We start from the raw sequence: 12,171 nt of genomic DNA, 5'->3' as shown, positions 1-12,171 counted from the left end.
GCTAATTGGACTCAGAGACTCTTCCAACTATATTGACTACGAGCTCAGTGCCGCTGACTGAACACAGGAGGAAGTGCCATTTGAGATGCCCTGGGGTAGCTTGCCTGGCATCCAGCTACCACTGCAGAAGGACATGAGCATCCCATAGGCACTGTGTCATATCTGCAAGCCCCACATGGGTGTCTCAAACACCCTAAAGCATTGCCAGAGGCACAAGACACCTGTATGTGGGCACCTGAATGCAACCTCTATCTTCACAGACTTAAGGGGATGGTTAGACATGTGGCACATCTATAGATACCTACATGTAGATGCTGAAATGTGTTTGAGGCTCATTGAATCTCATCCAGTGTGACCTAGCTTTGACCTTTCTCCTTGTGGTTTAAAAGTTTACACACAGACAGTTCTGGGTGCTCAACTGAGAGCATCAGCTGTTAAGCTGCCATAACTGGACTATGTGTCTGAACTTTACTTTAAAATAAGAGTCTTCCCTCTCTACCCTTCTCCTCACCAGTCTACTGTCCTCCCAGGCACCTCCTCAATATGAGCTTTCTTATTTTCCAAACAGATCTTGACTGCTACTGCATTTTAACTAGGTGACCATTTAAAGAACTTTCCTTTATAAATTCTTGCTCTACATAAAGCTGACTCTCTCACATCCTTATTTTAGCTACAAGAGCTTTGTATTCCATTGCTAAAGATAATCTTTATCAGAAAACAACACCAGGGAATCCAGGCTCCTGCAGAAGATTCAGCAGCTCTTCAGCTAATCAAACAGGAATGATGAAAGATACCATTCACCTCACTGAAAAATAAAACCTGATGATACCAAGTAAAACCATAGAATAAACACACCACTGCCAAACTTTTCAGCAGAAATATCCACTTTCCACATGTACCCAGCAATCCCAAACTGCCTGTCACATCTGCTCAGATATCCTAAGCCTCAAATACTCCTCTACAGAGCTGTCAAAGCTTTCTGCTCCTCTTGCAGAATTCTGTAATTTATACCCCTGTGGCATTCTAGAGCAGCCTGGAAACTGAAGTGGGAGTGAGGAGGTATAATAAGCTAGATAATGCAAACAATTGCTTCATCAACACAATTAACCAATGTCCCATCAAGCTGAAACAAAAACATCAGTACTAAGGAGGAGGAGGAGACGGACTTTCCAGGTTAACGACTGGCTGCGCCGCTGGTGTTGGCAACAGGGTTTTGGTTTCTACGACCATGGGACCCTGTTTGAAGATCGACAACTGATGGCGAGAGATGGGATCCACCTCACGAGGCGGGGCACGCGGGTCTTTGCCAACAGGTTGGCCAACCTGGTAAGGAGGGCTTTAAACTAGGAAAGATGGGGGAAGGGGAGAGTTATAGTGACAGGGTAGTTGGCAAAAGACTGCTCAAGTCAGGATGCCTCCAGCAGGTGAATGCAGCCAGGGAAGTGCGCATGGGATGTGGCTATGGAGGACCCTCTTGTATCCCTCCTGGGAAACCTGCATGCTCGATCACCTCCCTGAAATGCCTGTACACCAATGCACGCAGCTTGGGGAACAAACAGGAAGAACTAGAGATGTGTGTGCGGTCGCAGGGCCATGATCTCATTGCCATTACAGAGACATGGTGGGATAGCTCGCATGACTGGAGTGCTGTCATGGATGGCTACGTACTTTTTAGGAAAGACAGGCCAGGAAAGCGAGGTGGTGGAGTTGCTCTTTATGTGAGAGAGCAACTGGAATGTATTGAGCTGTGCCTAGGGGTGGATGAAGAGCGAGTCGAGAGCTTATGGGTAAGGATCAAAGGGCAGGCTAATAGAGGTGACACTGTTGTGGGTGTTTACTACAGGCCACCTGATCAGGAAGAGGAAGTCGATGAGGCCTTCTACAGACAGCTGGAAGTAGCCTCACAATCCCAGGCCCTGGTTCTCATGGGGGACTTCAACCACCCCGATATCTGCTGGAAAGACAACACAGCTAGGCACAAACAGTCCTGGAGATTCCTGCAGAGCATTGGTGACAACTTCTTGACCCAGGTGGTGGAGGAGCCAACAAGGAGAGGTGTGCTGCTGGACCTCGTACTAACAAACAAAGAAGGACTGGTGGAAGATGTGAAGGTTGGGGGCTGCCTTGGCTGCAGTGACCATGAGATGGTGGAGTTCAGGATCCTGCAAGGAGGCAGCAGGGCACCAAGTAGGATCGCAACCCTGGACTTCAGGAGAGCAAACTTTGGCCTCTTCAGGGACCTACTTGGAGGAATCCCATGGGTGAGGGCCCTGGAAGGAAGGAGTGTTCAAGAGAGTTGGTTAATATTCAAACATCACTTCCTCCAGGCTCAAGAGCGGTGCATCCCTATGAGTAGGAAGTCAAGCAAAGGAGGTAGGAGACCTGCATGGATGAGCAAGGAGCTCCTGGCAAAACTCAAACAGAAGAAGGAAGTACACAGAAAGTGGAAAGGGAGACAGGCCACTTGGGAGGAATATAGGAATGTTGTCAGAGTATGCAGGGATGCGACGAGGAAGGCTAAGGCCCGTTTGGAATTAAATCTGGCTAGAGATGTCAAGGACAACAAGAAGGGCTTCTTCAAATACATCAGCAGCAAGAGGAAGACTAGGGAAAATGTGGGCCCTTTGCTGAATGGAGTGGGTGCCCTGGTGACGAAGGATGCAGAGAAGGCAGAGTTACTGAATGCCTTCTTTGCTTCAGTCTTTACTGGTCAGGCCAGCCCTCAGGAACCCCAGACCCTGGAGGCAAGAGAGAAAGTCTGGAGAGAGGAAGACTTTCCCTTGGTGGAGGAGGAGTGGGTTAGAGATCATTTAAGCAAACTTGACACCCACAAATCCATGGGCCCTGATGGGATGCACCCACGAGTGCTGAGGGAGCTGGCGGATGTTATTGCTAAGCCACTCTCCATCATCTTTGAGAGGTCATGGAGAACAGGAGAGGTGCCCGAGGACTGGAAGAAAGCCAATGTCACTCCAGTCTTCAAAAAGGGCAAGAAGGAGGACCCAGGGAACTACAGGCCAGTCAGCCTCACCTCCATCCCTGGAAAGGTGATGGAGCAGATCATCCTGGAAGCCATCTCCACGCATGTGGAGGAAAAGAAGGTGATCAGGAGTAGTCAGCATGGCTTCACCAAGGGGAAATCATGCCTAACCAATCTGATAGCCTTCTATGATGGAATGACTGGCTGGGTAGATGAGGGGAGAGCAGTGGATGTTGTCTACCTAGACTTCAGCAAGGCTTTTGACACTGTCTCCCATAACATCCTCATAGGTAAGCTCAGGAAGTGTGGGCAGGATGAGTGGACAGTGAGGTGGATTGAGACCTGGCTGAATGGCAGAGCTCAGAGAGTTGTGATCAGTGGCACAGAGTCTAGTTGGAGGCCTGTAGCTAGCGGTGTCCCCCAGGGGTCAGTACTGGGTCCAGTCTTGTTCAACTTCTTCATCAATGACCTGGATGAAGGCACAGAGTGCACACTCAGCAAGTTTGCTGATGATACAAAACTGGGAGGAGTGGCCGATACGCCAGAGGGCTGTGCTGCCATTCAAAGAGACTTGGACAGGCTGGAGAGGTGGGCAGAGAGGAACCTCATGAAATTCAACAAAGGGAAGTGCAGGGTCCTGCACCTGGGGAGGAATAACCCCATGCACCAGTACAGGCTGGGGGTTGACCTGCTGGAAAGCAGCTCTGCTGAGAAGGACCTGGGAGTGCTGGTGGACCCCAAGTTAAGTATGAGGCAGCAATGTGCCCTTGTGGCCAAGAAGGCCAATGGTATCCTGGGCTGCATCAGAAAGAGTGTTGCCAGCAGGTCGAGGGAAGTGATTCTCCCCCTCTACTCAGCCCTGGTGAGGCCACATCTGGAGTACTGCGTCCAGTTCTGGGCTCCCCAGAACAAGAGGGATGTGGCACTACTGGAGCAAGTCCAGCGAAGGGCCACAAAGATGATTAGGGGACTGGAGCATCTCTCTTATGAGGAAAGGCTGAGAGAGCTTGGCCTGTTTAGCTTGGAGAAGAGAAGGCTGAGAGGAGATCTTATCAATGTGTACAAGTATCTGAAGGGAGGGTGTCGAGAGGATGGGGCCAGACTCTTTTCAGTGGTGCCGAGCGACAGGACGCGAGGCAATGGGCACAAACTGAAACACAGACACTTCCATCTTAACATGAGGAAAAACTTTTTCACTGTGAGGGTGACAGAGCACTGGAACAGGTTGCCCCGAGAGGTGGTGGAGTCTCCTTCTCTGGAGATATTCAAAAGCCGCCTGGATGCAATCCTGTGCAATGTGCTCTAGGTGACCCTGTTTGAGCAGGGGGGTTGGACTAGATGATCTCCAGAGGTCCCTTCCAACCTCAGTGATTCTGTGATTCTGTAATTTAAGTGAATCTACACAGATTTTCTAATATGCTGGGCCTGAGCACCACAGAAACTTTGCCACAGAATAAAGAGCATGAAGCATCCAGCTTCTTCACAACTCTGTATAGGTGAGGATATAAACAACCGCATACGTTCCTTAAAAATATAGGAATAGCTTCCATGCTACAGAAACACATGTGAAAGTGCAAGTCTGTTCATAATTTTTTTTCAAACCAACAGCACCATGCCTCCTATAAAGTGTACTGCTTAGTCTTTGAAATTTTTAGCCTTATGGAGTCTGCTATATAAATCAGAAGTGAGTAAATGAATTCCTTCATACATATCTGAAGACTTTTTCTAGCCTAACCACTCACTGTAAGACATTAGAGTCTTATTCAGATTTGTTTCACTGTTCAACTGTGTTGATTCTAAAGGAATCTTGGATGAAATTATAGGGAGCAATTTGCTGCAGGTGCAATTCAGTGTCATTTCACTAGAACTCAAGGAGTTGTTCTAACAACAGCAGTGAATTTAATCCATGCTAAGTGGAACAATATAGTTGTAGCATACTGCTCAACATGAATAATGAGGGCAGCTTTTAGCCCCCAGGTAAACAGATGCCATAAATTCAGCCCTGGTATAAATCCAGGAATTTACACTGGGGATGGATGTAGCCCAGACATCTTTCCATTCACCTGCTTGGCAATTTAAAAGCTGTACATTATTCATTGCTGATATAAGTAGCTGAAAGTCTGCTAAATTCCAGGGAATCGCACTGAGGTATTCTAGCTGTGAACGTGTCCCTACAGCATTATCCACTACACAGTTAAAGTCAGCAACACCAAATGGTGACATAGAATGGAGACATGCAAAATGAGATTTTCAGAGCAAATTTCAAAGTTAATGGAAATTGTGTAGCCATTTCCATTACCTGAATTTAAAGAACCCTATCGCAACTACCTTGGAGAGAGAAAAACAGCAATGGAAGAAGTGCTCATCATATATTTGAATGCATTAATTGAACTTAGTGAAAGTAATTCTGGAGTAAAGTGCTAGCCAGCATGAACAAGGGCCAGAACTGAGCCCAAAGTAACATCTTATTCAGAAATACATAGTATAGTGATCTGAGGCTTCTTATCTGTTTCTAATACCTCCCCCTCATTACTTTTATCAGCACTGCCAGAAGTCAAGAAATAAGAACACCTTATTTCATTGCTCTTTTCCCGCAGCTTTCAATGCTCCACATAATTAGAACACTTTTTAAAATGCAGCTCATGTGAGAACTTGGAATAAAACAGAAAAATGCAGTCTATTTGCCTTAGCCCTTTAGAAGAATATACAGATCATTAATACATCACAGACCTTTCAGGATTATTAAAATAGACCTAAAACCCCAAACTTCAAGCTAATGATACAGGTGCGCCAAGAGATCTAATTCACACAACAAGCCCTGGAACAGAACTCTTTATCTCACTTTAATTCCACTGAGACCAATAATTATGAACCGATGCACACAAAAGCTAAGGCTCATATGTAGCAATTCCCAGGGTATCATCACCACAAACTGAGCAAATGAATTTCATCTTGTGCTTCTGTCAACCAAACTAAAAAGAAAAAAAGCAGTAAAGAAAATCCAAGCAGATACAAATTCATGCATATATAGCAGACAATAAATGGTAAGTGACCGCTGTTTAGAAACAACTGCTTTCCTCAGAGAGTCCCTTGATGACACTTACGTACCTGGAGAGGATTATGGCATCAGCAGAGTACTACCACTTTGCACTCTCCCTCTTCAAATGATTTTAGCTAATGAATCCTCACAAGGCCCCTGTTAGATAGGTAAGTATTATAACTCATCTCATAGAAAGATAAACTGACTACTGATTTAGTAATGCTTATGCCAGAGCAGAGATTAGAATGCTGGACTTCCTGCACTCTGGATCCCAAAAGTATTGTAATCCTTTTCTGAACTTTCCTTCCCCAACTTCTGCTTTCTTCTGCTTGCCTCTTCCTCCTAGTCCAGAAAGAAAATATAGTGTTGTTGCCTCTAATTCTTGTCATTCTATGAAATCCACAGAACTGATTTGCACCCTGCTCATCAGAAGAATCAGGACCACCAGAGGTAATAGGATGAGTAGGAAATGGCCTAAGTTAAGGCATTAAGCATACAAAAGGAAAGGGTATTATACTCTAGGCTGCAGGAAAATACATCCCTTCATTCGAGATTCAGTCATTTACTGTCTACCAGAGTTAGCCATCTACTCTACCTCTTCCTGATAAATGGTGCCAGCAGGGCAATGTGCTCATACCACTTTTAAACTAGTTGGTCAGAGAACTCAAACAGAATGCAGACTTGTCCCTCTCCTCAGGGGAGATCTACCCAGGGGTTAATAGCACTCAAATGTTCTTGAACCCATTCTTGCTCCCTTTTCCAGGAGGAAGCATAAAAACTTTCATCTCTGCTCTGGACCAGTCTAACAAGATTGCAAGGATGCAGGCAGTTAAACACATAGATATTCGCATGGGCAATGCTAGATCTAGTGAAACTACTCGCAAAAATAAGTAAACAAATACAAGGTTGTGTGTAAATGCATTCTGGGTCAGGGGCTGTGTGTAACCAGATCATTAACTTTTGACTATTCTTTTTTAATGTTCAAATAGTTATTTTGCAAGCTATGCTGAACATCCCATTATCAATGCTTATGGATGCTATTTTTCTTCAGTGAATTTGTTAATTAAACTCTAAGATATAACAGGCACTGCAGCACTACCAATTAATGCATGCCTCAAATCCTCAGTGAAATCCTCTCAGCTCAGAGTTCATGCCATTAAGAAATGCATTACTCTGTCCTGTACTGCCATATTGTCTGAAAACACTTTAGAAAATGGATGTCAAAGCAGGTGATACTGCATTGTTCCCATCTGCAATATCATCCTTGTGTTAACTGTCCCACCCTGTGCGATCTTAAGGGTGAGAGTAATTAAAATAGCAATTATAATATTTAAGGTGGTGTGCTTATTTTAAACTTTAATGACATTTCTAAGATTTTGTACTAACTCTCTCTTCTTTTCTTTACGGAGAAAAGGCTGATGAAGCCATAGAAAGAAACTCCTCCTCACAGACATTTATTTATTCTATGTTATTGGCATTTAAAGATTCAAAAAACATTAAGAAGCACTATTTCATGATAGCGGTATTTCAATTGCATAGCTAAAAAGTGAATTACAAGCCTGACCTAATCCTGCATTCCCTGTGATATCAAGACTGGGAGATCAAAATTTACAAAGAATGAGAGAGTAGACTTCAAACAAGAACACTTAACCCAATTATTTTCTTAACACTATGCTGTTATTCCTTACTCAAGAGACAAAGAGATGTTGTCACACTACATGGTTACCTGTTGTAGCCAACATGAACACTTCTGCGCGATATAGCTACTTACTCTCACAGTTCTCATCAAGTTCTTTACCATAGCTCTGTACATTGTTAAAAAACATTTTTTGTTGTTTTTAAGTACTACAAAAACTGATCTGTTCCTGAGGCTGATCTTCTCAGGGCACTGAAACCCGCTTCTGGGCAACTCAGTTCTGCTGTGGAGATTGCAATGGAAGATGGAGAGACTCTCTCCTCCTCTATCCTCTTCCTGATACAATGCTAGGGGATTGCACGCAACAGAGCAAGGCCCCACTCCTCATTCCCTTCCCTCCCAAGATCTGCTTCGTGCCTTTCTTTCTCCCCACTGCTGAAGTAGAAAGGACACCCATTCAGAGAGAACTACCCTGCCAAACTCTGGGGAGAAGACTGGTGGAAGCAAAGGCGCAGTGGGGTTAGGCTGTGCAGAGCAGAGCCCAGTATTGTAATCCTTACACACTGTGTCCTTCTCCAAAATGTTTAATGCTGTTATGGTAACTGGTGACATTGTGAGAAACTATTATGAAATATTCAGATGATATTGCTCATCACAATGAAAGGGTCTCTCACCAAAAAAGCCAGAATCTAAGCATTGAAGAGAGCAAGGAATGCAAACAAAACAAAACAAAGCCGCAAACCCCAGGAAAGTAGCATCTGAAAATAACTGTTTTTTTTGCTAAAAAGCACTAAGAAAAATTTGACTTCTATAGGCAACAAGAGAAATAAGGTTTAACTATGAAATTGTGTCTGGAAATCTTGTTCATGTGACCCTTCTCACACAAGTAAAGCCTAAAGGACAGATTCATCCAGAGATGTTTTAACTTTGAATTGAAAACTTCCAGACTAAAACATTATTATCTTAATTGGAAAGTAGAAATACCTCCACTTAAGTTGTTGACCTGTTTCACTGCATGAAATGCTCTTGGTTCTTTTATAACACAATAACAAAACCATTTGACTTGTAGATCAAGACACTTTGGTGCTTGTTAGCTGGTAGTTGCTTTGCTAGAACACTTTTATGTCCTAAGGTTGTAACGCTACCAGGTCCTAACAAGAGCTCCAGAGAGGAAGCTTTCTTGAACTGTGTCAGCTTTTTAAAGGATTCAGAAGCAGAATTTCTCTGAGATATGAAAATGCACATCGATCAATTTCTGGGGAAAAATATTTTTATGGAGTTTGTTTTGCCTCTTCTTTGCTAGTCTGCTCTATTATTTTCTTACCTTATTTTTTATTTTGCTATTTTACCTATTTTTATTCCTTTAGTTTTCTGTAGGAGATGCTGTTGTAATTGGTGCTATTGTAGCATTCAAAAACAGTACTTGTAAAAAGAATAACGTGCCTTCTAGTGTAAAAGAAGCTGCGTGAATAGCAATTATAATATTTCATGTGGGCATAACAAAAATTACAGGCCGATATTTCCATTTTTTCTGTCTCCTTAAGGACTTTTATGTTCTACTGAGAGCTTACTAGCAGGTAGCTCAGAGGATCTGATGTATAAAGTTTGAGGACTTTGCTAACTTTCCAACAAATGGCGGATGTCTTAAAGAGTTTCAGTACGGAGTTTCTCTTTTTAAATATCACCCTGCACTACAGTTGCTCACTAGTGAGCAACCTCCCAGGAAACATTAGCACAGAACCACTCAGCAAGTTTTGCTATTGATTACAATAGAACCAGGGTTCGAAGTACAACAACTACTAGTTTTAATTGTCAGGGATAATTTTGCGTGCATTTCCTCTGTGAGACAGGAGTCTGATCAGTGCACTAGCTGCATCAGAAAAGACAGCAGTACCTTTATGCTCTATCAAAAGCATTTTGATGAGCTCAGCTTCCCAACAGTTACCATATACCATCTAGTGATACCAAAGGAAACCATAATTTGTAATTCATTAATCTTTAAATGAAACATACAGAATATATTTTGCATTCCTTTTACTAAAATAAAATGTAGTCATGTGTGCCATCTCCTCTCTATGACTAATATTTTACATTTCTCAAGAATCTTGACACCTACTAGTTTTTGAAAGGATTCAACTTCTGAAGATGTATGATTATACAAGAATATCAGCTTTAATTAAAGTTAAAACAAAGTTTCTGCCTTATAGCTAGAGAATTACATACAAAATCGTAAGCCTACAGATGTAAAACTCAGGGGCTTAATTTAAAAGAAAGCCAAAATCTAACCTTACCATTTTTTAAAACGTCAAGATTTTGAAGATCCTGCGTCATGTTTTTTTAAATACTAGGTTAATAGTCTCTGTTGATGGGGAGGAAGTCAGAGAGAGACATTTTAGTGGTCTTGAGACTAAGGCACAAGATTTGCTATTGGGAACAGTAGATTTTAATTCTGAAAAGTCTCTGCATGGAAAACTAAAAGATTTAAATACACTGTATTGTAAAGCAGTAACTGTTCTTTTTTTGGGGGTGGGGGATGTTCTGCTTCTCTGCATCACCATATGGATGACTTCAATTCAACAGCAACATACACTGTGATATGATGCTGACAGCTGGGATAATGGCAGAAGTCAGTGTTTACTTACTAGCAGAAGAAAATTTTACCTTGCCTGCCAACTGGGGCAATAAAACAAATTTGTTTTGTATGCTATGTGGAATTTTACTGCCACTAGGTGACAGCAAAACTATCAGGATTTCTCCCTGGGAGTTCACAGACAGAATGAGTACAGATCCAGCGACAGCCACAGATTAGGAGAACTGAGAAACACAACTCACCCTCACCTCTTCTGTTTTCCCACTTCTTCTCCTCAGCACCATTCAACTTTCTGTCTGTAAAGCAAAATGGGATTGTTCTCATCACTAAACAGCACAGTCCTCCCCAAATTGTTGCACAGAAGTGTATTTGGCACAGGTTGCTACATATCTAGGTTATGTAAGCAAAATACAGATATTATATGAGGTATATTAGTTGGATTTTTGTAGGCCAATTCTGGCCTTAACACTTTATTCTCAACCTACAAATAGTGACCAGAAATCAGTTTAGCTACAATGCAGCAAGACTGCAAGTGTAGATTGCTGAGACAGACATGAATTTGCATAGTTTCAGTCAAAGTAAAAAACTACTTGTAAAGCCAAGACTATACTTTGGACTCCTGTTGATCAACTTACGAATCAGCCAGGCCCTTTTGCACATCACCAGAACAACTGCAATTGCAATTTAAAGCAAACGTAATTTTTGTCTCACTGATACCACCTTGGGCACTGCTTTTACACTATTTGCCAGTGAATGCTCTAGAGAGCCAGGACTGTCAGGTGCCAGGGAGAGCAAATGATGAAGATAGTCTAATACTGCCTTTGCACAAGAGGATTCTCTGCCTAGCTGAACTGGCTGCCAGGCCACTTTGTACTGTTAGCATGCTTAAAACTTGCAGTACAACGGATAAGCTTGTGTCACTGGCTGTAAAAATTATATATAATTTAAAAAATAATCTTCATTGCCACGAAAAATATATCACTTTAATGAAAATGCTAGTGTAACATGGGGATTCCATGCTATGCAATAACTTAGAGGAAAGGAATGCACCAAGTGATAAGCAACAGCAGTTCATAAAGCAAATATGTCATTTAAACAAGGCCAGGATTTGCTTTTAATATAATTACAGCTGTGGAGCTCAATGTTCTACCCCTCCACTGGCTGCTAGCACAAAACAGCCAAAGGTACATTTTGATCTCAGTGGCACATTGCCAATTTTACAACTTTCTCTGGTCAGCACAGAGGATGCATTGAAGGTGCAGAAATGTGGAAAGGGGGAATGATACCACACATCATACACTCCTTTACCGCTAGTGTAACTTGGAGCAATTCTGAGGTTCTCCTAACTAACTCCAAAATCACCTTTGATATCAACAATCAAAACCACAGCAGAAGGAAACTGCTTTCTCCTGTCTCTCTTAAACTGTCGAAGTGCAGCAAGGATTGAGACTTCAGTGAATATAATACAATGTTGTATCAGCAAAGCTTTTATACAGTATCATATACCTCTGAAGAAGCAGAAAAAAATGCTATATAAATAGAAACACTGAACTATGGATCAATAGTTTTCCATTGTCAAAGTATTTCAAAAGATTGGTGGTGGAACCTTAGAAATTTAACAGGGGAAGTGGTGTTTTTTAAGGGTTAGTCTGGTCAATCTTTACTTTTCAATCCACTGTATTCATAATTTAGTGGCAAGCACCAGACATAAATTCCAGATTGATTACATTGTAGATAACAGTAAAAAAAAATATATATATATATATATATATAAACATGAGAGAAGAGAACTGTAAAGCAAGCAGAAGTAGACCGATATAGCTGAGGTGGTTTCAGTTATGACAGACAGGTATAAACTAACACACAGTAGGGAAAACATCTTTGGAATACATGGGATGTTTTCATGTCAAAAGCAGTAGCACAGA

General features: G+C 42.3%; 1 long non-coding RNA gene across 1 annotated transcript in view; it reads right to left on the bottom strand.

The window, feature by feature from the left end:
- LOC106498019 (uncharacterized) overlaps positions 1 to 10,544 on the bottom strand; it is a 41,213-nt gene extending 30,669 nt beyond the window's left edge. Inside the window, exon 1 of the long non-coding RNA XR_010883757.1 lies at positions 10,489 to 10,544. This is a non-coding gene — a long non-coding RNA (uncharacterized lncRNA). The remainder of the gene's footprint in view (positions 1 to 10,488) is intronic.
- Between the last annotated feature and the right edge of the window lie 1,627 nt (positions 10,545 to 12,171).

Source organism: Apteryx mantelli, chromosome 3, assembly GCF_036417845.1.
Source record: "Apteryx mantelli isolate bAptMan1 chromosome 3, bAptMan1.hap1, whole genome shotgun sequence".
NCBI lineage: Eukaryota > Metazoa > Chordata > Aves > Apterygiformes > Apterygidae > Apteryx > Apteryx mantelli.
Note: the sequence above shows the minus strand (reverse complement) of the source record. Positions and strands in the feature narration are given on the sequence as shown.